Below are 26,286 nucleotides of genomic sequence, written 5' to 3'. Positions count from 1 at the left end.
TGTGATCTCAGGCATTCCTTCCAATTCAGGTTGGTGGATGATGAGTGGACAGTCACGTTTGTCTCCCTGCAGTTATTCCAGGTTATTTACTAGTTTTTTGGTCATTTATGAATTGTTCCAGGGGGGACTAACAGTCTTCCACTCCTCTCTATGCCGCCATCTTCAACCCTATACATTTTAAGCCTTAATTTCTCATTCCCTGCTACCACATGATCCTTGGTAACTTTTATTCTAAATTCTGACTCGATGAGTTTGCTTATCCTAATTATTTCATATCAGTGAGATCATACAATATGTGTCCTTTTGTGTCTGGCTTAGTTCACTCAACGTGATGTCTTCAAGGTTCATCCATGTTGTCACATCTATCAGAACATTCAATCTTATGGCTGAATAATATTCCACTGTATGTATATATCACATTTTGTTTATCCATTCATTGGTTGATGGACACTTGGTTTTCTCCATCTTTTGGCAGTTGGGAATAATGCTGCTATGGACATCAGTGTGCAAATATCTGTTTGATTCTTTCAGTTATTTTGGGTATATACCAAGAAGTGGAATTTCCAGATCTTATGGTTGTTCTATATTTAACTTTCTCAGGAACTTCCAAACTCTTTTCTATAGTGGTTGTACCATTTTACTTTGCTACCAGCAGTGAATGAATGTTTGCATTTCTTAACATCCTCTCCAACAGTTGTAATTTTCCACTGTTTTAATAGTAGTCATAATGATGGATGTGAAATGGTATCTCACAAATCAAGGATTTGCTTTTCCTTGCTGGTTAATGACGTTATGCATCTTTTCATGTGCTGTCTGGCCATTTGTCTACTTTGGTGAGATGTCTATGCAAGGCTTTTGCCATTGTTTAATGTGGTTGTTTGTCTTTTTGTTGTTAAGTTATAATTATAATTTCTTTATATATTCTAGATATTAAAACTTTAACAGATATGTGGTATCCAAATTTTTTTCCCATTGTGTAATTTGCCATTTTACTTCATTTTACTATCATGATAAAGTCCTTTGGGGTGCAAAATTTTAATTTTGATGAGGTCATATTTAACTATTTTTTTCCGTTTGTTTCTTGGGCTTTGGGTATGAAGAGTAATTTTTGCCTAACACAGGGTCCTGAAGATGTCTCCCTAGCTTTTCTTTTATTGTTTGATAGTGCTGGTTCTTATAGATATAGGTCTTTGATACATTTTGAGTTGATTTCTGTAAAAGGTGTGAGGTAGGGGTACTCTTTTTTTTTTTTGCAAATGGAGATTCAGTTTTCCCAGCACCATTTGCTGAAGAGATTCTTCTTTTCCAATTGAATAGTCTTTCCCCTCTTTCAAAAATCAGTTGTCCATAAATGAGAGGGTTGATTTCTGATCTCTCAACTCATTTCCATTGGTTTATATGTCTGTCCTTGTGCCAGGATCATGTTGGTTGATTACTGTGGCTTAGTAATAACTTTTAAATTTGGGAAGTGTGAGTCCTCCAAGTTCATTATTATTTTTCAAAATGGCTTTTCCATTTCTGCAAAGAAGGTTGTTGGAATTTTGATTGGGATTGCATGGAATCTATAAATTACTCTGGGTAGTATTGACATCTTAATGATATTTAGTGTTCCAGTCCATGAAAACAGAGTGCCCTTCCATTTATTTAGGTCTTCTTTGATTTCTTTTAGCAATGTTTGTAGCTTTCTGTGTACAAGTCCTTTACATCCTTGATTAGTTTTATTCTTAGATATTTGATTCTTGTAGTTGTTATTGTAAATAGAATTTTTTCCTTGATTTCTTCTTCCAGTTGTTCATTGCTTGGGTATACAAAACACTACTGGTTTTTGCATGTTGATCTTGTATCCCACCACTTTGCTGAATTCATTTTTTGCTCTAGGAGCTTTGTTGTGTATTTTTCAGTATTCTCTCTATATAGGGTCTTGTCACCTGTAAATAGTGAAAGTTAGACTTCTTCCTTTGCAATTTGATGTCTTTCATTTCTTATTCTTACCTAACTGCTCTGGCTAGAACTTCTAGTACAATGTTGAACAACAGCAGTGACAGTGGACCTCCTGTCTTTTTCCTGATCTTAGAGAGAAAGCTTTCAGTCTTTCACCATTAAGTAGGATGTTAGCTATGGAATTTCATATATGCCTTTTATCATATTGAGGAAGTTTCCTTCTATTCCTATGTTCTGAGTGTTTTTATCAGAAGGGGTGCTGGATTTTGTCAAATGCATTTTCCATATCAGTTGGGATTATTATGTGATTTTTCTCCCTTCATTCTTTTAATATGGTGTTTTACATTAATTGATTTTTTGTGTGTTATACCACCCTTGCATACCAGGGATAAACCCCACTTTATTAAAGTGTATAATTCTTTTTTGTGCTTTGGATTTGGCTTGCTAGTATTTTGTTGAAAATTTAAAAATCTATATTCATAAGAGATAATTGGCTTGTAATTTTCTTTTCTTTTCTTGTCCTATCTTTATCTGGCTTTGGTATGAAGGTGGTGTTGGCCTCCTAGAAGGAATGTTTCCTTGTCTTCAATTTTCTGGGAGAGTTTGAGAAGGAGGGTTTAAGGATTTAAGTCTTCTTGGAATGATTAGTGAAATTCCCCTGTGAAGCCATCTGATTCTGGGATTTTCTTTGTTGGAAGGTTACTGATTCAGTACCTTTAATAGTAATTCTTTTGTTGAGATCTTCTTGACTTGGGGTAGGTAGTTTGCATGTTTCTAAGAATTTGTCCATTTCATCTAGGTTATCTAATTTATGGGCTTATAGTTTTTCATAGTATCATCTTATAAACTTTATTTCAGCAGTGTTGGTAGTAATATCCACTTTTTTGTTTCGGATTTTTGTAATTTGTATCCTGCCTTTTTTTTCTTTGTTAGTCTAGCTAAAAGTTTGTCAGTTTTATTGATCTTCTCAAAGAACCAACTTTTGGTTATATTGATTTTCTTGATTGTTTTTGTTTGTTTGTTTGTTTTCTATTTCATTTATCTCTGCTCTGATCTTTGTTATTTCATCCCTTCTACTTGCTTCAGGTTTAGTTTACTCTTCTTTGTCGAATTCTTCCAATTTTGAGGTTAGGCCTCTGATTTGATATCTTTCTACTTTTTAAATGTAAGCATTTAGAGCTACAAAATTCCCTCTCATCACTGCCTTTGCTGCAACCCATAAGAATGGTATATGTATTTTCGTTTTCATTCACCTCAAGATACTTCCTAATTTCCTTTGTGATTTCTTATTTAACCCATTGGTTTTTTATGTTGTTTAATTTTCATATATTTATAAATTTCCCATTTCTTCTGCTTTAGCTTCATTCTGTTGTCAGAGAAGATACAGTATATGGTTTCAATATTTCTGAATTTTTGAGACTTGTTTTGTGAACTAACATGTGGTCTATCCTGGACAATGATCCATGTGCTCTCAAGAATGTGTATTCTGCTTTTGTTTCGTGTAGTCCTCTATATATGTCTGCTAGATCTAGTTGGTTTTGAGTATCATTCAAGTCTTGTATATCCTTATTGATCTTCTGAATAGAAGTTCTATCCATTTTTAAAAATGGGGTATTAAAGTCTCCTACTATTATTGTAGAACCAATTTCTCCCTTCAAATTTGTCAGTATTTGCTTCATATATTTTGGGACTCTCTGGTTAGATGTGTATATATATTTCTAACTGATTATAATTCTTGTTGAATTGACCCTTTTTTGCAGTATATAATGACTGTCTTTATCCTTCATACTCGTTTTTGACTTGAAGTCTACTTTATCTGCTATTAGTGCAGCTACTCCAGCTCTTTTGAACCCACAGTTTGAAAATAAGTGTTCTAATTATTTCCAAGATATCCTCTTCTTCTAATCCCAAACCTGCCCCTGATACTTACAGTGAAAGGAGTAATGTACAAACAAGTGCTTTTTCTTAGCTTTTTACAATCTAGGCCTTCTTAGACATGAATGGTTTCTAAATACATGTTAGATGTTCTCTTCTTGAATAGGTTTTTCCATTTTTGGCTTCACTGCCACATACCCTAGTATGCCCAGTACTTCTCAAACTTCATACGCATAAAAATGTAGTTTCAAATTCAGAAGGTTTGGGATTTGGTCTGATATACTTCATTTCTAATAAACTCCCTGGGTATCCTGATGCTGCTGGTTGGAAAAGCAAATTTGGTGTATCAAATTAAAACCTGAGAAAGTCCTATAGTAAGGAAACCTGTTTAAAACTTCTTTTTCTTAAAATTTTCCTTAACCTGGAAAAATGATTTTTTTCCTGAAATACTATTTAGGGAACTAATATTATAATGACAACATTTTGAGAACAGTGATGCTCTAGATCAGTGGTTCTCAACCTTGAGTGTGTATAAGAATTACCTAAAGGATTTGGTATAATACAGATTGTTTTCTCTGCCCTGGGAGTTTTGGAATCAGTAGAACTGGGATAGTTATGCCTGACTAGTTACACCCACAAATTCTCAGCTAATGCTGGCACTGCTGTTCCAGAGACCATATTTTGAGAACCACTGTTCTAGTCTCTGGGTTCTATATCTTTAGCAAGTCAGATGACAGAAATCTTCACACCCATATTATATTCCTTTAAGCCCCCAAAGAAATTTCTTTGGGGATATGATTTAATATGATGGCTTCGGTGTTTTTGAAGATTATAAAAATATTCATAGGGAGATATTTCCATATCATTTTATACATTTCTTGTTAAATGACTGCCCAGTATTATGTCATTATTCTTAAAAAAAGAATTATGAGATATTATTTAAGTATAGCCATTTAAAAAACATTTTCTTGATAGAGTGGAAATTTTTATTTATGAAATAACCCATGTGTGATATATTATTGTTTCATTTTTCTGTATCAGGAAACTCAGTTAAGTATTTTCTTTTACATTTATCTTTCCTCCTCTCATTTGTTACTTGACTTTTGTTTTCTGACCTTCTTAAAAACTTGTTGAATGGTTTTATTATCTATATTTTTTGTGCTACACTACTCACATTCTTTAGAAAAATCAGTGGGATGTAATAAATAGCATTCCACAATATCCAAACTGATATGTTAATTTTATTATACAAACATTACCACAACCAGAAATCCAACATAAAATAACATGTCCATACTTTACCTTACAAAGATCACATTTTCTCAGAAAATATTATGCATGAAAAGTTCTAGCACAACAGAAACATCATAATGAATTTTAACTTGTAACACTTTCCATTTTTAGCATGAAAAACCTCACACCATAGCATTGGAAGGAAATAAGGCATAGGTAATCCTGCATAGAGTTAAAAAATGAATTCATATGTTAAACAAATTCTATCCATACCTTTTTGTTCCAGACATAGTTTTCACTTCACAAGTAAGACACCCTTACCTCCTGATCTTACTCTTGAGGAACTAGAATAAAGGAGAGCATGACTATATAGCCAAATTGTCTAGCTAACAGGATCTGAAGAGTGAATTTCTCACAAACCTAACAATGTTAAGATTTTAATACATATTTGTTAATGTGATAGTATTAAGATGATAGTATTAAGATGGACACAAATTCTTTGCTTCTTTCCCCGCTGACGGAAGAAGCCCATTCTCCTTACCTCTGAGTTTGGGTTGCCTTAATGACGAATTTAACAAATATAATCTGGTAGATGTGACATTCTGGTGTTTCTGAGGCAAGGTCATAAGATCTGCACATTCTACTCATGCCTCTGAGAACATTTTATCTTGAAATCAAGTTTACAGTCTGTGAGGAAGCCCAAGCAACCCCATACAGAAGCCCAAATAGAGAGGAACCAAGCCATGGGTCAAGAGCCACAACTAAGCTCTCAGCTAAGGGTCAGCATCAATTTGCCAGCCATCCTAGTGAACCAGCTTGGGAGTAAGTCAGTCCTCTGGCCCATCAAACCATCCGTGTGATAATGTTCCCATTGAGCCCTGCTTAAATTGCAGATTTCTGAGGAAAACAAATGATTGCTGTTTGTTGTAGTTTGCTAATGCTGCCGGAATGCAAAACACCAGAGATGGATTGGCTTTTATAAAAGGGGTTTATTTGGTTACACAGTTACAGTCTTAAGGCCATAAAGTGTCCAAGGTAACACATCAGCAATTGGGTACCTTCACTGGAGGATGGCCAATGGTGTCCGGAAAACCTCTGTTAGCTAGAAAGGTATGTGGCTGGTGTCTGCTCCAAAGTACTGGTTTCAAAATGGCTTTCTCCCAAGATGTTCCTCTCTAGGCTGCAGTTCCTCAAAAATGTCACTCTTAGTTGCACTTGGGGTATTTGTCCTCTTTTAGCATCTCTGGAGCAAGAGTCTGCTTTCACTGGCTGTCTTCAGAATGTCTCTCATCTGCAGCTCCTGTGCTTTCTTCAGAGTGTCTGTCTTGGTTGTAGCTCCTCTTCAAAACGTCACTCACAGCTGCACTGAGTTCCCTGTGCCGGTCAGCTCATTTATATGGCTCCACTGATCAAGCATCCTGAATGGGTGGGGCCATGCCTCCATGGACATATCTAATCAGTTATCACCTACAGTTGGGTGGGGCGCATTTCCATGCAAATCTAATCAGCACCAAAACGTCTGCCACACAAGACTGCACCAAAGAATATGGCTTTTTCTGGGGGACATAATACATTCAAACTGGCACATTCCACCCGCTGGACCCCAGAGAAAACATGTTCTTTCCAAATATAAAATACATTCATCCCATCACAATATCACAAAAACTTAATCATTTCAGTAACAATAGTTAATGTACAAGATCCCATTAAAATCAGTTATAGGTGTGGTCAATTCTAAGGCATAAATTCTCCTTTAGGTGTGGATCTGTGAACTTAGAACAAGTTACATGCCTCCAATAGACAAAGGAGGGACACTCATAAGATAAACATTCCCACTGCCATAAGGAAAAACTGAAAAAAATAACAGGGTTCACAAGACCGAAACAGTTCCTACAAACTGCAGGACAAACTCCATTAGATTTCAAAGTCTGAGAGTCATTTACAGAATGATGTTGCATCCTTGGGACTTGAGAGAGTGGGAGTCTAACCCTTCCTAAGGGCCTTTGTGGCAGCCCTTTCCTCTCCAAACACTCGGGTGAGTGTTCCAACACATCCACACATTGGGGAGACCACCTTCTCGGCCCCAACCTCTTCAAACATTGGCGAAGCACCCGGATTCCCTTCCATCTGTGGGGCACATGCTCAGCCCCTTCAGAACAGTGTGGTGGCAGCCAGGCTCTCCCCAATTCCCTGGGAATGTGCTCCACCCTCTTTGGGGCTTTGGGTGTCAAAACTCTTCCAGAGCATCAAGGTGGAAGGCCCACCCTCGACCTCCAGGGCAAACTCACCCTTTCCATGCATGTGGGCCACTCCGCTCTCCCAGCCCAAGGACTCTTGACTCCAGACCTCAACCTCCATGGCTCTGTCTTTGAAGAAATTTTTCCTTCAATTTGTTCCTTGTCTGTCCCCTCCAGTCCAGACTGGCAGTGGCTCCATCTGTAAAGATCTTGCAAAAATTCTATTGGCTTTGCATGAGGCACACAGGGGTCAAAGCCATCAGACAATAGGACTTTCCACAAATCCTTTCAGGATAACTCCATCTCAAATCTTGGCTTGTCCTGAAATGGCAGCTGGGTTCCATGTTTGGTGACATCCTCACGTTGGGCTGTAGCTTCTGGGATTCCACCCCCTGGAAGCCTGTAATTTTTCAAGCCATCAGCTTCTGGTTTCTTTGAACCCAAGAGTTCAGTTCCAAGTTTATCTCTCTCTGCTCGCATTTTACTATAAGCTGCAAGGAGAAGCCAGGGTACATCCTCCACACATAATCTGGAGATCTCCTCAGCTAAGTGTTCCAGGTTGTTGCTTTCAAATTCTTTCTTCCATCTGACACCAGGACTCAATTTTGCCAAATTCTCTGCCACTTTAAAACAAGGATCACCTTTCTTCCAGTTTGCAACAACACATTCAACATTTCTGTTCAAGGCCTCGTCAGAAGTATCTTTAGAGTCCATATTTCCACAAACAGTCTTTTCAAAGCAGTTTAGGCCTTTTCTGTCAAGCTCCTCACAATTCTTCCAGAATCTTCCCCTTATGCATTTAAAAAGCCGTTCCAACATGTTTGGTATTTGCAAACTCAGCAGCAAAAGCACCCCACTCTTGGTACCAAAATCTGTTGTAGTTTGTTGATGCTGCTAGAATGCAAAACACCACAGATGGATTGGCTTTTATAAAAGGCGTTTATTTGGTTACACAGTTACAGTCTTAAGGCCATAAAGTGTCCAAGGTAACACATCAGCAATCGGGTACCTTCACTGGAGGATGGCCAATGGTGTCCGGAAAACCTCTGTTAGCTGGGAAGGCAATGTGGCTGATGTCTGCTCCAAAGTTCTGGTTTCAAAATGTCTTTCTCCCAGGATGTTCCTCTCTAGGCTGTAGTTCCTCAAAAATGTCACTCTTAGTTGCACTTGGGGTATTTGCCCTTTCCTAGCTTCTCTGGAGCAAGAGTCTGCTTTCAGTGGCCATCTTCAAACTGTCTCTTATCTGCAGCTCCTGTGCTTTCTTCAAAGTATCCCTCTTGGCTGTAGCTCCTCTTCAAAAGGTCTCTCACAGTTGCAATGAGTCCCCTCTGCCTGTCAGCTCACTTATATGGCTCCACTGATCAAGGCCCACCCTAAATGGGTGGGGCCATGCCTCCATGGAAATATCTCATCAGAGTTATCACCTACAGTTGGGTGGGGCGCATTTCCATGCAAATCTATGCAGCACCAAAACATCTGCCACACAAGACTGCATCAAATAATATGGCTTTTTCTGGGGGACATAATACATTCAAACTGACACACTGTTGTTTTTAGCCACTAGACTTTGTCCTGCTCCAGCACAGTCTCACACTGACAAGGAGTGGCATAATCAGGTCAGTGATGCACCTGATACTATCCCAGTACAAAAGGAATAAAAGCTAAGAAAACTGAAAAGGTATTGAAGGTGGCCTGAAAATTAACGGGGTCTACCTAAGATGTGGTTAAAGAATGAAAAGGTGAAATGTGAGTATATAAGAGTGAAAGTTATAATTGCACACAAATAAAACTGCTTTGTGTTTAACATTTCCCTTCACAAAACCTTATGACCTGAACCCAACAGATTTCCTCTAGAACTTCACTGCATGAAGTATCTTTGAGTAATTGAAGATAGTTAGTAAGTATGTAATAAACCCTCAAATAAATTCATTTTGTTAGAAATATTGATTATTATTGCTAGTACCATACTTTCCATTGCTAAAATATACCATTGCCCAAGAATTTATTTTTCCTCTTTATTGAACTAACTCCCTGGAAATCATGAGAAAAAAACCACTTTGCCATCTCACACTCTTCAGCTTATTTTCTGTTTAAATGTGTAACAAACCTAACATGTCAGTCTTCACAATTTTGCCCTTAGTATGTATGTGTTTGGATATTAGTCAACTGAAATGGTATTGCCTCTATAAAACAAGTATTTTGATTTAAGGCTTTCTCCAATTTTGCAAGAAAGTAAAATATTTGTCAAGAAATAAACTCTACTGCTTTATAATAAATTCTATGCCCTAATTTCACAGATAATTGTATATTCTTTTATGTGAAGGAGAGATTTATCAGTTAAACTGCTTGTTCAGTCTTAAAAGAGGCAAAGATTTCAGTTGTTCTTTTTCTTGCTTTCTAAATATGTTTTAGAATTTACTACACAGAAACTTGCCTAACTGGCATCTGTCAGTCATTCAGATACTTTACAATAAATGTCAAGGTACAGCATGAAAAAATAATGCGTTGCAAATCTTTGACTTTGGGTGCATGAAATAGAAAAAAGGAGACCTTTCATAAAACAGTGAGAGGTGGTTCCTCAGGGAAACTCATTTGTTGTAACTCCCATACAGGGGAGACATCCAACTGAAAGTTGAAATCAGCCCTTACAGACTCTGCCCCTGTTACACCACCAGTTTCAATCTCTGAGTAAATGTTCAAAAATAGAGTGATAAGCAAAGAGTAGAAAATGATCACTATCAAAGCAGAGATATAGACAAAGAAAAAAAAGAGGATTATTGGAAAAGATTGACAACAAGACCAGTGTTTACCCAGCTGACTGCGATTAGCCATTTATCTCACTTGTGTAGAATTTATCATTTTATAATTTTTGGATAATGAGGAAACATGAGATATCTATCTGCCTGTCCTGAAAATTTTGCTTAGTGTCCAAGAATACTCAAGATGCTCTTATTCTACCATTTTATTTTCCAGACTCTTCCACGTTTGTGAACTTCTATATTCTCTCACCGACATAAAGAGTTAGCTAAATTTGTGCAAATTGTGCAGGCTAAACGTGATCAAGTCTTATTACAAGAAACAAGTGAATTTTGAGAAATGTGGTTTCCTAACACTACACTAGGGGCAATTTATCATACAATGTGAAACTTACTGTGAGATCAAAAAATAAAGAATACCAAGGATGTTCTTGCTAAGGAATTAAAACATTTCTGCCTTGCCATTGACAGAAACTATATTCAATTTTAATGGAATTTCCCCACAACTTTTGGGACAAAAGCCCAATAAAATGAAGGAATTTCAAGCAGTTTTGTTCTGAGCACAGCAAAAAACCTGGTTCATTTGACAAATTTTATATCAATGAGTGAATCATACTAATTAGAATGATATCAACTGTTTGGGAAGGTAGAAATAGAAAATACAAGTAAGAAATTTTCTAAGAATCACTGAAAAGATGGTAACTCCATTAGTAGAGGAAGAGACATGGATTTGAAAAAGAAAAATAATCAAGTGGTTTAGCTATACAGGCAAAAAATTAATCCAAGTGAAAATGTTAAGTGACCTTTTTGAAATATGATTCTGGAACTTATGAGAGACATCAGGTAGAAGATAGAGATATACAATTTATTCACCTTGAGAAGACTCAGGAAAAGATGACCCCACTATATACAGAGGGAAGGAGGCAGAAAGGGAGTAAGGGAGGGAGAAAAAGATGGAAAGAATGAAGAAAAGAGAGATGGAGAATATACTGGTTCATAGGTACATTTCAGAAGCAGTGATTCACCCAAGGAAACGTACAGGATGTTCTCAGAGAAAGGAGGATACTGAGGAGAGCGCTGTGTCTTGGAGCTGTCAAAGACGTGTGTTAGTGGACATGGTGTGGAGAGGCTGGGAGTGATTATGGTAGAGGGGATTCTTTGACTTCATTCATGACTCTAAAATGTTAACTCTATAAACAGATCTAATGAATTTCTGTGGCAGTGAGTGATTCAAAAAGAACAATACATACATATTCTGGATGATTAAGTGTGTACCTTTTAAATACAGCATAATATCTTCAGTGCTGTACACTTACCACATCAAAAATAGTGAATTGCTAACCTGTATGGAATTCAACTTGCAACTGGTATCCAGATAGCTTGGGTAGTGAAACTTGGTTTAGCCTTAAATAATAAATACTCTTTGGTTATGTAAAAAGAATGAAAGAAGACATTCCAAAGCATTCCAGATACAGAACATATTGGGGAAAAAAAAGATCATGGGCACAAATACCAAAGGAATGCCTGTGAATGTATAAGAAACAATGAGGAGGTAAGCTTGTTTGAGATGAGAGATCTTTGGAGAAAAAGTGTGAGAAACAAGGTTGAGTGAAATATGTATGAAAATAATATAAATGTTCTTTAAAAATCTAACCAAAGATTTTGAATTTGTGGAGCGAGGAATTAACTTTTATTGAACAGTATTTGATATGGAGAAAATTACTCTGGAATGATGACACTTTCCAAGCTTTTAAGGAAAGACTGGTGATAGTGTTGGTGGGACAGGGAAGAGAAAGCAGATGCAAGTGGAAAGAAGAGTTTAAAGGCAGAGAGATGAGCTACAGACTCAATAAAAAGATCCTAAGAGATGGTAGACATGGAAATCGAAGGGAAAGGATCAAAATCAAAGTTTTATAGGTAACAGTAGTAAATCACTGTGAGAAGAAAAATAATGTGACAGGATAATAGTCTGTCATTGGAGGTTGGTTTAAACTAAGATACTGAGGTTAGTAGCCATAACTTAGAATTATTTATTTTTAATGGTGTGCCACTTTGGATGTATTATGTCCCCCCAAATGCCATGTTCTTTAATGCAATCTTGTGGCGGCAGATGTATTAGTGTTGATTAGGTTGGAATCTTTGGATTAGGTTGTTTCCATGGAGATGTGACCCACCCAATTGTGGTTGAGACCTTTGATTAGATTACTTCCATGGAAATGTGGTCCTGCCCATTCAACGTGGGTCTTGATTTAATCACTGGAGTGCTTTAAAAGAGAGCCATACAGGCCTAGATACTTGCTGATACTGATGCGTAGACATGCTTGGAGTTGTGGACCCTTGATGTCAGCTGCAGTCAAGAGAGACATTTTGAGGACGGCCATTGAAATTAGACTTTTGCTACTCCAGAATTTGCTGGGGAGAAACTAAGAAAATACCCCCAGATGCCTAGAGAGTTATATCCTGGGAGAAGGCCATTTTGAAACGCAATCTAGGAGCAAGCAGAACGCCAGCCACATGCCTTCCTAGCTAACAGAGGTTTTCCAGACACCGTTGTTGTTCTTCAGTGAAGGCACCCTACTGTTGATGCCTTTATTTGGACATTTTCATAGCCTTCAGACTGTAAAATTTGTAACCAAATAAACCCCTTTTATAAAAGCCAATCCATTTCTGGTGCTTTGCAAAACGGCAGCATTAGCAAACCGGAACAAATGGTAAGTGGAAAATTAATTTATAATTATACATTTTTAACTATAGTATTAAACTAAACTTAGAATTATTTATTTTTAATGGTAACTGGCAAATGAATTTATAATTCTGCATACTTAACTATAGTATTAAACCTATACTTGTAAGTATGTGTAAAAGGATCAGTAAGATATATTATTTATCTAAATCAGAACAGATAAAATCTTTACGGGGATCATAATCCTGGGAATCAAAATATATGATTATATTTTAATGAGTAAGGTTGTGTTTGAAGAAATAAAGACAAGATAATTTTAAACATACATTAGGGTTTGCTCTTGCTTTATTTGTTTATTTGTTCATTTGTTCACTTATTTATCTATTTATTATAATTGAAATTTTAACAAAGATTGAATTTAAAAAAAAAAAACACTACTTTTTAATTAGTATTGGTGAAGTACCCGTAATGTCTTAAATTTCAAAGGAAAAATTTTAATATGTTTCAATAATATCCATTCCTTTTCTCTTTAAAGCATTATTTTATGTTTCAGAAATGTATTGGTAAATGTTAAAATGTTTCTAAAACTTAATTGGTGAGCTTGAAGAAAGTCCATTTTTAATGTTTTAAAAAATATTTCTCAGGTTGGATTTAGAGAACATTCTCTTCTTTTGTTTCTTACCAACTGTACTCATTTCACTCTCTTGCAACTCCAGCTTTCTGTTTCTTGTTCCAATTTGCTCCTTAAACTTGTTTGAAAACTCTTCTGGCCAAGGCCCATGATAACCTTTTTAGGGGGAAAAATTCTCTTTCTAGTTCCTTCAATTCTTATGGAACCGGGTTTAATGCTCTCTGCTTTCGTGCATGAATCCCTTGTTTATCTGTGGACAAAATGCCCTGCTCTCCAAATTTGTATTCCCTTTCCTTTAAATTTTGAAAGCACCCCACAATTATTAATTTTGCCTGTAGATCTGTAGTCTGTACTTGTAGCTCCCATATTACATTCCCCTAAAAAGCCAAACTGTGCTCCATCTTTAAAAAATAGACCAGTATTTATATTCTGTATATGAGGGTTCTTTGTTTCCCATGTCAAGAAAATCACATAAATAAAATAATTGTAGAAAAATATGACATTGTTTGTTTTCTTTTGGGACATATTGAGGGATTTCATTAGAAGGTTGGTCATTTTTTCATTTGAAAAGTGAACTCTTAAAACTATCAAATTTATAACAGCAGCTATGAACAATAGATTACAAGTAAAACAGATTCAATTTGAGTGCCCATAAAGGTGAAAAGTATTTTAACCCCCAGGCATACATGTTTTCAATGCTGGGTTTTACTGGAAGCTGACTTTTTTTGTAGGTGGTTATTAGCCTAGAATTATGATCTAAATGGTATAAAGCATTGCAGCCAATTTTAGGTGAACATGCTCCTAAATAGATTTTATTGATTGCCTACCCAATGATTAATAACTTGATAATCAAAGAAAATTAATGTATCTAATTTAATTATCTTTTGGGGATTTCAGTAAAGTCCCTGTAATTTCAAGCACAGACTTTTTTTTTAAATACTTTCTTGTCCTGTATATTCTTTTTGTGACTTTCCACAGAACTATTTAGATGTGCTATGCAAATCATTCTGTCAGTTTGATTGGGAGAAAAAAAAAGCTTACTTTCATTTTAGTCTGAATTATCTATTTGTTCAATATACTATAAACCGATACCTACTATCAAAGTAATTTTCCTCCTAGAATAATGCTTTTCTGACTTGATTTTGAAAATATTCTTTATAATCTCTGTCCAATTTTCTATTCTGTTCAGTTTTAAATAATTTTCCAGGAAAATGCTTTCAAGTTTCCCTGTATCATATAATCAGTTTTCTTCTGAAAAGATTACAGTAATGGACTTATTTCAGTAGCAAACAATCTCCAAGGGGATTTTATGATGTTTAGCTGCATATTTCCATTTAATTATATATTTGGTCAGGTACCTAGGTCTAAGTCTCCATTGGCCTATCCTGCTCCCTGGAACAATGTTGATTTGTTTCTATATACATTGATTGAGTTTCCTAATTGGTATGTTATAATCTACAAAATGGCAAAAGCTGTCATACATTTCAAAATCCTCCCAACACATTGCTAGGTACATAGCTGACACTTGTTGGAAAAATGTGAATGAATAAGACAACATACAGCAATGAAGTTGCCCTTATCTGATCTCTAGAAGAGACCTGAAGACATGCAACCAGTTATAAAGAATTACAGACAATATTACCAGGACAATTTACAGAAAACATTGTAAAAAATTTAGGCAAGATTATTAGAGCAAGAGCAGTTTTTTCTTGGAAGGGATGTATGGCATCAATATTTTAGGTCCCTACAGGAGTCACAATTTGAGAACCATAAATGAATTAACTGATCATTTAGTCCAACATCTTCATTTTGTAGGTAAGAAAATTTAATTCCAGAAGACCAAGTGAAACAACCCACAGGCATACAACTAACTTTTCGCAACGCTGAGGTGACAATTCACAGCTCCTGACTCCTAAATTCATCGCCTTTAAATTATGTCACAATGATAATTTAGCTTAAATTTTAAATGAAGAATACATTTTCATATTAAAGGAATATAGAATAGAGATTAAAAATGAAATCCACAGGCATCTATGGCTTGTTTTCAAAGATACTTACAATCTGGTAAGGACCTCTGAAATAACTACTGTTGGATTAATTCCCTGATTCTGATACAGTGCTCCTTTTACCACTCAGAACTGTTTTGGTACTTCAAAAACTAGTTAATTATTACAGATCTATTAGCTACAGCTGTGAATATAGACGGAAGAAGGTAGAAATTCCTGAAGATGGGGAAAAAATAACAATAAACACATACATAAAACGATCAAAGTATTACCAATTAAAGAAAGGTCAACTACCTGTTCTAACTAAACTTGATGTAAGGCAATTCATAACAGTGCAACAATGTGGCAGAATTTTGTTGGGTTACTATCAGACAAACATAATTTTGATCAAAAAGAGGAAATAATGGGCAAATTATATGTTAATTCTGATAAATTTTGGATTTTGGTACTTTTGGCATTCTAATTACCAAATTAAAACAATCAAATCTAATATTCACAATGACCTAAGCTTTGTATTTGGATTTTGGGGTGATATTATGAGATGTTGACTGAAGTGTTTTCCTTTTAATCATTTCTTGCTACCCATGAAAGTCCTCCCTCCCACTGAAGTTAAAAAAGAGAGATTGCATCAGAAATGTACTGTCTTTAGAAAAAGATTCATGTAGCAGAAATAAAATGATTAATAAAAGAGAAAATTCTCAGCCTTTGACTTTCAAAATAGACTGTTTTGGTCTAAGCAATAGTCAGAAAAATACGTGATCATAAGAATGCATTCTTCCCCAGCCAAGAGCAGTTTCCATGAAAAGTTTGAGTAGGAGACAGAAATGTTGAAGGGAAGCTAGAGTTTTAGATGCTTGTGTGGCTTTCTGTAATAAGAGTCTCCTGCCCTGTCTGCCATCCCACTCCTGAAGGCTCTATAGGTAAGAATGATGATCAAATAGGTGTCTCTGACTTCTTTCTGAAATGATGGGAGATGCAAATCTTATAGAAGTTCACCATTCACACTTGGAATGGTCCTGTAAATTGATCCTTAGTGGGTACAGACAATAGTTAAGAAAGAACTGTTGAATTTGAAGGGACAATGCAGTATGTAGCAGAGGGAACTATGTAACACTTAACTGACAGAGTATGAAGTGGACACCCTCCATATTCTAAGTTGATTGTTGTGTACAGGGTTCACTGCATCCAAAGAACAGATGATGCTGAACAGCTCAGCAAATGCCCAAGACGGCCTGATGATAACCAGAGATGTTTCACAAATCCCCTTCCCACTCTTGATAATATCTCTTAAAACTACATAGAGGAAGCCCTGGGTGGGTGGGGGGTCTTCAGAAACAAAAAACAGCGCCCTCTTTCCTCTTTGAGCTCTTTCTTGAGATTTGTCTTGAAACCTTTCGAAATTTGAAGTCTCTACCAAGGTGGTTAACCCAGATAGCCAATCAAGCCTCTAGTTAGTTGTATTTGACCCAATACAAAACAAACAATAAAACACAACCCTGCTCTGAAACTGCCCAAATAAGGCAGATAAATCCCTGTCCAATCATTAGTACTCAAGATAACTTCCTTTTTATGTCTACGAAAATCAGGCCAACCTTAAAGCTCAATGTTGCTTCCAGTTTTACAAGTAACCCAGCTTCCTTGCTGCAGCAAAACTTTCGGTGTCCAGAATAAAATGCTGTAACCTGCAAACTGGACTCAAATTTCTCTTTCAACATAACAAAACGCTTCAAAAGCTCATTGAAACTTAAAAGCCCTTCTTGGGAGGGAGGATGGTTAAAGGAGATAAATACATGAGAATACTGTGGTGGAACTGCATTTACCCTGAATTGCCAAGGTTTCTGTAAAGGTAGAATAGGTGTGTGAGTTTGCAACCTCCAGGAAGGATACACCAATGTGTAGTTAAAGTGTAAGAAATGTACTGGAGGTACAGAAATGTGAGGGAATGCCTTCAGACTGCATTGAAAGGAGAGAGGGGAAGAAGAAGAAATGGGTAATAAGAGCTTCTAACTGAAGCATAGTCCTGAGAAATTTACAGCCAGTCCAACAGTCTCTGGAACAAAGATTGCCTAAAGTGGAGTGCAGCACTGAACTAAATGGCCAGGCTATAGTATCCCCACTATGCCCAGTCCTTGGCTTGAACTACCTGGGGCAAGCAGCATGGCCTTGGTGCAAATGCAGAGACAGCACAGAGGGTGCTTCATCTGAAGGATGTCAATTAATCACAGTCTTTACAGCAGGCCCTCTCCTGAAGGGAGATCTTGGCAGCACAATGCGTCACATGGGGTTTCCAGATTTAAACAAAATTTATGTATAGAAAAATTAAAGATGTCTCATGTTTTGTTCATCTGAGTTTGGTGGCCTCAGATTATTTAATCTGCTGCATTTGACTTTGTATCTAACAGAATTATCATTGAAATTTAATTCCAAAAAATGCATTAAATTCCTACGTGCAAGAAATTACATATGGTACCAAATTTTGGCTGCTCCTCTTGTCAACAGGGGAATTAGTTCCCCTTCTCTTGAGTCTGTGGTGGCATTGTGGCTTGCCTTAAAAGAATGCAGCAAAAGGTGATTTTGTGCCTGGGTCTCAAGAGACCTTGTAACTTCTATCCTTCTTCTCCTAGATCATCACTGAACAACCTTAAACTAGCTTGCTGGAGAGGCTCCTTGAAGAGGACCAAGACATCCCAGTCAATAGCCTTCTAACAACCAGTTATGTGAATGAGGCTATCTTAGACTACACGGGCCCCAATGGAGCGACCAGCTAACTGCAGCCACGTGCAAATCCAGGCAAGACCAACAGAGTTCAGCTTAACGTCTCCAAATTGCTTACCCACAGAACCATGGGTTAATAAAGGGCTGATTTTTTAAGCCACTAAATTTAGGTGGCTTGTTACACAGCAAATAGTAACTGATACATGTTATTCAATATGCAGTATGGTAAGTTGTTCACATAACTTAAAATACGGACAAGGAGATCCTCATGTAATGGTTTTTAAATTAAGTATGAACTGCTGTCACATTTATAAACATTGAACTAGTGAAGAAGGCTAAAATCCATTGTGAGCAAATTTGAACTCTATTAATAAAAAGATCCATCAAGTTAGTATTTAAGATATATCTACAGTGGACAAATAAAATAGCGCAATATAAATAAAATATAACTAAATGTAATAAAATATAATGAAAATTAGTTTTCTTCCTATTTTTTACAACTCATGGAGACTGTTACATCCCAGAAGAAGAAACTAACACGTAGAAGGAGTTTCTAACCCAGGGGCCCCGCAGCTTATCTCACAGAAAACAGGTGCCCATAAACTAAAGAATGAAGGCTGTTTAAAGCTGTTCAAGGCTGTTGCAGCCACAGTGGCACCTTAAAGGCAGGTAAGGCAAGGTCAAATATATCCAAAAGACAAACAACCAAAAAGGCCTGCTCTCCCTGGTTAGATAACGCAACTGCTTTCCTAAAAAGAATATTGTCTCAGAATTCTAGCAACCAGTCAGCCCAAAAGTAGATAAGCACTCACCCAATCGAAGCACAGAACATCACAGCAGACACTACCCAACATGGGTTCCTTTTTTTGTTAAAAAATGCAGCTCTCAGATAGAGAATGGGAGCCATTATCTTTTTTCTTCTTTTCTGTTGCCTCCCACCTGCTTTCTTCCTCTAATAAATCTTAAACTTTATACTTAAACTTTGATTCACTGCATTGTGTGGATTCTTGAATAACTCTGACTTAACAGAGACATAATGAAAAAATACAGGTATAGGAATGATGATAGTCCCTAAGAAGAATAGAGCCACATGGATTGGCTATGACAATTCAGACACACACAAAACTATGGTGATTTTACTTGACGACAAGACTTGAGGTGCCAGTGTTGTGACGGCCAGCACAGCTTACTCACTTTCTCTGGGCAGCAATTTCAGGGCATAGACCAACATTGCTAATGAAGATACAATGGAATGAACTCATCTTGCACTAAGGGCCATCTCTGAGAATTCGAGGCCCAATTGAAAATGAAACACCCACAACACTTAAATTTAGCAAAGAAGACTGTGCATATTTTCTCCTATAAAAGACCAAAGGGACAGAGAAAAGTCCAAGATTATTTTCAGGATTCCAAATGGATTTGTGGACAAAGTATTTTATATTTCTCTTGCTGGAGATGCTAAGCATGAGCTGGATTCCTCCCAATTTTTTTTTTTCAGCAGTCATGAAATGTCCCAGTAGAGAATAGGACACACGTACTTTTTCAAACCAGCTTAGAGGAAATGTGAAATGCATAATGATATAACTGAAATGACATTGCCTTAGGAGTTAGGAAATCACTCTTCTAGCTTTATAGCAACTGCCTTTCACTTATATTTGTTGGACTCCAGCAGAATGAGTGGATTATTCTAGATGAGTGAATTTCAAACTATGCTCCCTGGAACCCTAGAGAAATTTGGATGTCCAACAGAGGGATGTGGTGAAAGGATGGCAGAGGTTAAGTCCAAAGAGGAGAACTAGAAGGGTTCTGGGATTTCCAGATCCCCTCCCAACATAGACGCACTGATAGGTTTTATTTGTTGGGTTTTGTCATGATAAAATATTAAATATAAATTTAATATTTAATTTTTATGACTTAAAGTAATAGAGAACTTTTCAGAAAAAAATCAGGACTATATAAAAGAGAAAATACAAATCATATATAATTTCATAATCCATAAATCATCAGTTATTTTAGTATATTTCCTTTTAATATTTTCCATGCAGATATATTTATTTATGTTACATTTTAAAACATTATGGTTATGTATGTAAACTTTGGTTGTTTGCCTCTTTGATTTGACATTTTATAGAGATGGCATCTGTATAATATTTCTTTGCATGGCTAAGTACAGCTTGTCTAAACTATTTCCATATTTTGGGGTATTTAATTCGGTTCTAGTTTTGGGATATGTAATGTTTGAATGCATATAACTGTAAAAATATCTGTACTCTCCATAAATTATAAAAGTTTACTGGATCAAATTGTCAAGATAATTTTAAGAATTTATCCCTCAGTCCATGTTGCCTACCTTGTGGAAATATTATAACAGTTAATAGTTCATTAGTGGTGCATATGAGTTCTATTTTCCCTAAATTCACAAAAATTTAGTGCTGGAAAAAAAAGCTAATTAAATAATAAAAAATGTAGCCACTGAAGCTTTGTATTAAATTTTTATTGCTACATTATCAAATTACTGCAAACTCAGTGGCTTAAAACAACACATTTATTATCTTTAGAGTTGTGAAGGTCAGAAGTCCAAAATGGGTCTTACAGGGCTAAAATGAAGACGTTTTGCACAGCTGCACTTCTTCTGGAGGCTCTAGGGGAGGATCCTTGCCTTTCGCCAGTTTACACAGACTGCTTTCCTGGGCTCACGGCCACATCACTTCAACCTCTGCTTCCATTGTCACATCTCCTTCTCTGACTCCTCTCCTGCTTTCTTCCATCCTTTAAGCACCCTGTGATTACATTGCATCTACCTGGTTAATCAGGAATAATCTCCCTATTTTGAGATCCTTAACCTAATCACATCTTCAAAATCCCTTCTGGTATGTATGGTAACATATCCAAGGCTACAGGAATTAGGATGTAGGCTCTTTGGGGGAGGGGCTGTTATTTTGTTCAACCACAAGCTTCTATTTGGATCACATGGTTACTGAACATTTGAATTTCTTCTACTGTGAAATGTCTATTACTTAATCATTTATTTCATCCTGCCTTACTATAAGAAAATATTTAATGCGGCTTAAGAAGAGGTTTTAATATTGCAACATAAAACACGTTTTACATAAGAAAAAGTGAGGTTAAAGAAATTGGAGTAAGAAATTGGAGCTAGTATCAAAACTAGTAAATAAAGAGACTAAATAATCCCTGGCTCCACCACCCTGAGGGCACAAACACATTACAATTAACATGTAAACTTAAATTCTACACATTTTTTTTAGCCCTGACCCAATAAGTACAGGAATTCATGTCCCTGAAAATTTTGCCTCAAGCATTCCAGAAAGTTCTATGTTTCTCAGTGTTAAGATGGACACGCTTAAGCTTATACTTACTACTAGACATGATTCATTCTTCCCTGATCCTCTGCCGAGCTGGCTGCCACTACCCCTCTGGGAAGAATGCCACCTTCTCAAGCATAACATCTAGTGTCCTGCAACTGCAAAAATGCCATGGAGCCAAAACATTAACCACTGTCCTTCCTCTCTTTCTTGGAGCAGAAATGGGAAGAGAAATGTTCTCTCCTGCCATGTGTGCTTGTTGGCACCTGCGTCAAAAGCATCATTGCCTGTGCCCTGAGTCTCACAAGAACCGTCTTGAAAAACAGCTTCTGAAGCTTTTGCATCCATTCCAGAGGAATGAAAGGGAAGGCTGGGCCTGGGCAGCAGAAAAGACCCTGTCATGCCAATGATATTGCTGATGTTTTCTCTCTTGTTTGCATATTTCCCCTTTACGGGCTCCACAGAACTTAACTACACTTTTTTGCCTTGAAGACTTTTAGTAACCAATGTGAAAAGAGCAACTTAGTAAGTTATAAGAGTCACAGCAACCAAGGAACAATTTGCTTCCTCATGAAAAGCAGTTCAACCATTCTTGGTACTCAGACCAAATATTTCCTCTCTTGGTTTACATATAAAGATAGTACTACTATGCAATATAATTGATATGATCATGAGTTTCACAGATAAATTTCTTATAACATCTCTCAAAACAGATTGTACAGATCAAAATCAATGTGGCTCTTCCAGGGCTGAATTTTAACAATTTCCAAGGATGAATTTTAAAAATCTTGAATGACATTTCCCAAAATATGCTCTGGGAACTCGGGTATCATATTGAATGATGTGAAGTGATTTTGGTGTGTTTTGGGATGTATATCAGAAAGAATTATATTTGAATGTTGCACACTTAATACTACTCTTGGAGATTTACAAAGAACATTCGTTCATTTCAGGCTCTGAGGATTCCTGTAGTAGAAAATTCTAACTTAGTTTAGTTTGGCATATTCCTGACATAATTTCATCACAGGAATTTTTTGCTTGTTTCTCTACTAATAAATTTTGGGGAAATTTATGTTCAAATGAACACAGATTGAGAAATTGTTATCTATAAAATTGGACAGCAGCCATCCCACAGAAAATCCTCCATAAATATTGTTTTTCACAGTCAGGCAGGCTTTTGAAATTTCTTGAGTGGAAGCAAGTTCAAGATTATATTCTCTGACAAATTCTTTGAGTGTAGCTCTTCAGCCGAGTCTAGGAGAGATTTCCCCTTGAAAATGGAGCATGTATCACAGGCAGCACTTTATGGCAAGGGGAGTTGAACCTTCATATTGGGAACCAATCTGGCTGTGTTTGAAATTCTCAGGAATTTTTTTGTTTCCTTAAATTTTTGTAGTCACTGTTACTTTACTTCCCAGCATTTACTAAGGCTGAAGACAATCACAGATTTTCCTGGCTAGTGCTTATTTATAAGTAATCTGGTTTTATTTCCTTCAATTTTTTTTTCTGAATAAATGCTTGAAGTTCTTCCTAAAACCCCCTTGTGTAGGTTGGACAAATACTAAATTATTTTCGTCTATATATTTGTGTCAATATCAGCTCAATAATATTATTTCCTGTTTAATCTTTTACTGTTGCTTTTGTTCCTATACTGTAATTTTTTCCTCAGAAACACCTATCATGCTAAACTAAGGCCTCCATTTTGTTTCACCACACCAATCACCTTCTCACTCATCAGTTTTATCTCTTTGCTCTTTTCTTCTTAGTTCTAAGAAAAGGAAAGCTTCATAAATTTATTTTCCTCATAACTGCCCCATAGTCATTCCAATCCTTACAATCTTTAGGGGAGCATTTAATTCTCATAATGAAGTATGATTTCTTGGGCCCATTTTGTTCCTTCCCATTTATTTTTTCTTCTTTGTGTTATCTTGTCATCTTAGGAACTCAGCCTGTACTGTTCTTTTGCCTGTTTCTTTTTGTTTCCTTGAAATTAAGAAATCTTGCCTCCCACTGAAGATTCAAAAGTTTTCTAAAATTTTTATCCTTGTTATTTTAAAGCAATTTTCAGAGCCACCGTATTTCATTGAATCTATGATGCCATCAACTGTAACGACATTTAATCTTGACGTGTCTGGTGATTCTACCAGTTTTCTGCACAACCACAGAAGAAAAAATGTTGCTAATTAAATTATAACATTTTCTTAACACATGTTACGATATGTTAAACCATGTAAAATTGTGTTATAATAAATAAATACAATATATTATTCCTCTGAGGCTTAAGTGTATTATTTTAAGTGTATTCAAAAATCTCTTTGTTGTCTAGGATGGGTGTATTATTTATTTGTTTTGCCTTACTTGTTTTTGAAAAATAAAATTTGTAGGGACTCTGCTTGACAACCGAAAAGTGTCTGTGGATTTCTCTGTTCACTGTGTCCTGATGTTGGTGCTTAGTAATAGAGAGACAGTTCCCATGCCCTACCTCTGGATTTGCATACTTACTGGTCTTCTAGCTAGAACGCACTTCTGTGTTGAAACCCAATGGTGCCCTCCCTCAACTTCCTTTAATACGTTGTTTAAAGGTCACATTCTTAACATGGGTTTCCCTACATACGCTCTTAAAATATCAACACTCTCTACCCTCAAGCAATTTCTACCCCCATCTCTGCTTTTTCTCCATAGCACTTGTTGCCTTCTTTATTTTCTTCCTTTCTTACCAGAATGTAAGTTCAATGTCTTTTGTTTGCTGTGTTTACTACTGTATCTCCAGCATATAAAACAATGTCTAACACTGGGTAAATGCTCAGTAAACAGTATCTTTTTTAATAAATGAATGGTAGGTCTCATTATCTTTGTCACCAATTTACAAGTAAAAAACTGAGGCTCCTAGTGAGGCTGGTTAGATCAGGAAGGAGGAAGACGGAAGTGACCCTAAGACTCGTAACAAGAAGTTCCTTTTGGTGTGCACACCTATCCCTCACTCAGGTGGGTGCCTGAAAAAAGCCAATGAAAAGTGCAGCTCATCAATCCCTTATTAGCAAAACCAGAGGGGGAAGGGTCCCTCCAAGTCCTTATAATGCAAGGATCCTGACCTCAGAGCACTTCTCCTTTGGAGAATGCTGGCGCTCACCCCCTTTGAGCATGTACTTTCACATTAAACTATTTGGCTGTACATGCTGACTAGTCCTTGAATTCTTTTCTGCGTCTGAGTCAAGAACACTCATGACACCAGCCATTGGTTGAGGTCTTAATTTCTCTGAGAACTCCCAGGGTTGTCTGGTATCTCTAGATTAAAGGCGATAAATAACAAAGCTGGGTTTCCAATCCAATCAGTTTGATTCCAAAGTTCATGCTCTTATCTGTTAATCAGCCTTGTCATTAATAATGATGTAGGCAACCCTGGCAAATCTTTCAGTTTAGTACAGCATGTAGATCTTGGGTGTGTGTGTGGTTATTCTTTCAGTTATCTACATCTTGAGAAATGGATCAACGTTTCTAGTGGGTAAGGAAATTCTAACAGAAGCAGATAATTTCCCACTGATATTGTTCCATTCTGCTTTGCACTACCTCTAAAGACAAAAAGCATCCCTTTTACATTACCACATGGGTCCAGCGTTATTAAACATTTTTCATTGCAAGAAAATTTAAATTTTACTTGGAAATTCTTGGTGCTAGACAGACCTTCAGGAACAGAAGAAATCAATCCCATAATCTGACATTTTAGACTCTGTGATAGGCAGAAGTATAGATAATCTGAAGGACAGGAGACAGTGTTGTAGGCCCAAGGAGCCCCATTTATTCCTAAAAGAATCTATGTACTTTGGTATATTTGTGACTTTGGTGTGAGGAGAAGGTGGTTAAAGCTAAGATGCTCTTTTCTAGTTTCTTTCTTATGATCACTGTGTATCTTAATTGGAGAAGCTGCCATGAGAAAACAACTGGGTAACAAAAATATTTTAGTGAGGGGAAAAAGAAAGATGAGAACAAATGTAAAGAGAATACAAGAAAGAAAAATCATGGAAGCTAATTTGGGCTATTGCTACTAACTTTTGGAGTTCTTTCCATTATAAAAACATATATTTTTGAATGTGTAGGCATTCAGTCTCTTTCTTTTGAAGATTTTGACATTTTTTTTTTGGGCAAACAGATTAAAATAGCTATTGTTGCATTATTCATAGACTTTCAGGAACAATGATTGAAATTTTTGTCTCTATACCATTTTCACATAAAAATTCTGAATATCTTGAGCAATATAGAGTAGTCAAGTTTTAAAGGAAAATTCATATTGTCTTTTAGAAATTGTATTTATTGCTTATATTTTAAAAGTTGGTAAAATATAAATCAATAGTAAACTCACTATATTTTTATGTTTCAAAACTATTTTGCTTCAACAAGTTTCTTAGTTCCCCTCATCCCATCTTATTATTTTTGCACCAAAATTGTTAATTTTTTTCTGAAATCAGAGATAAGAGAATATAAAATGGCATATGCTTGACAGAGATCAGGATTAAAATGAAAATAGGCATTCTGTGAGGCCAGTCCCACCCTAATACCAAAGACAGATAAAGACATCACAAGAAAAGAAAATTACAGACCAATATCCCTTTATGAACATAGATGTGAAAATCAACAGAACACTAGCACAGAGAATCCAATAGCAAATTAAAAGAATTGTATACCATGATCTAGTAGGATTTGCCCCAGGAATGCAAAGGTGATTCAATGAAATGTGCCACTTTAATAGAATAAAGGCAAAATAACATCAACACATAATCACCTCAATTTACACAGAAAGGGTATTTGGCAAAATAGCAACCCCTTACTTAAAAACACTCAGAAAAATAGAAATAGGTCTTTTCATTAGACCTAACAACTCCCCCAGTTTG

The 26,286-nt window shown here is 36.3% G+C and overlaps 1 long non-coding RNA gene across 1 annotated transcript in view; it reads left to right on the top strand.

Annotated features, from left to right (window-relative positions):
- LOC119530792 overlaps nucleotides 1-20,066 on the top strand; it is a 104,881-nt gene extending 84,815 nt beyond the window's left edge. Inside the window, exon 3 of the long non-coding RNA XR_005216145.1 lies at nucleotides 17,987-20,066. This is a non-coding gene — a long non-coding RNA (uncharacterized LOC119530792). The remainder of the gene's footprint in view (nucleotides 1-17,986) is intronic.
- The last annotated feature ends 6,220 nt before the right edge of the window (nucleotides 20,067-26,286 follow it).

This window comes from Choloepus didactylus, chromosome 4, assembly GCF_015220235.1.
Source record: "Choloepus didactylus isolate mChoDid1 chromosome 4, mChoDid1.pri, whole genome shotgun sequence".
NCBI classification, from domain to species: domain Eukaryota; kingdom Metazoa; phylum Chordata; class Mammalia; order Pilosa; family Megalonychidae; genus Choloepus; species Choloepus didactylus.
The sequence above is the reverse complement of the archived record's forward strand: the minus strand, read 5'-3'. Positions and strand labels throughout refer to the sequence as shown.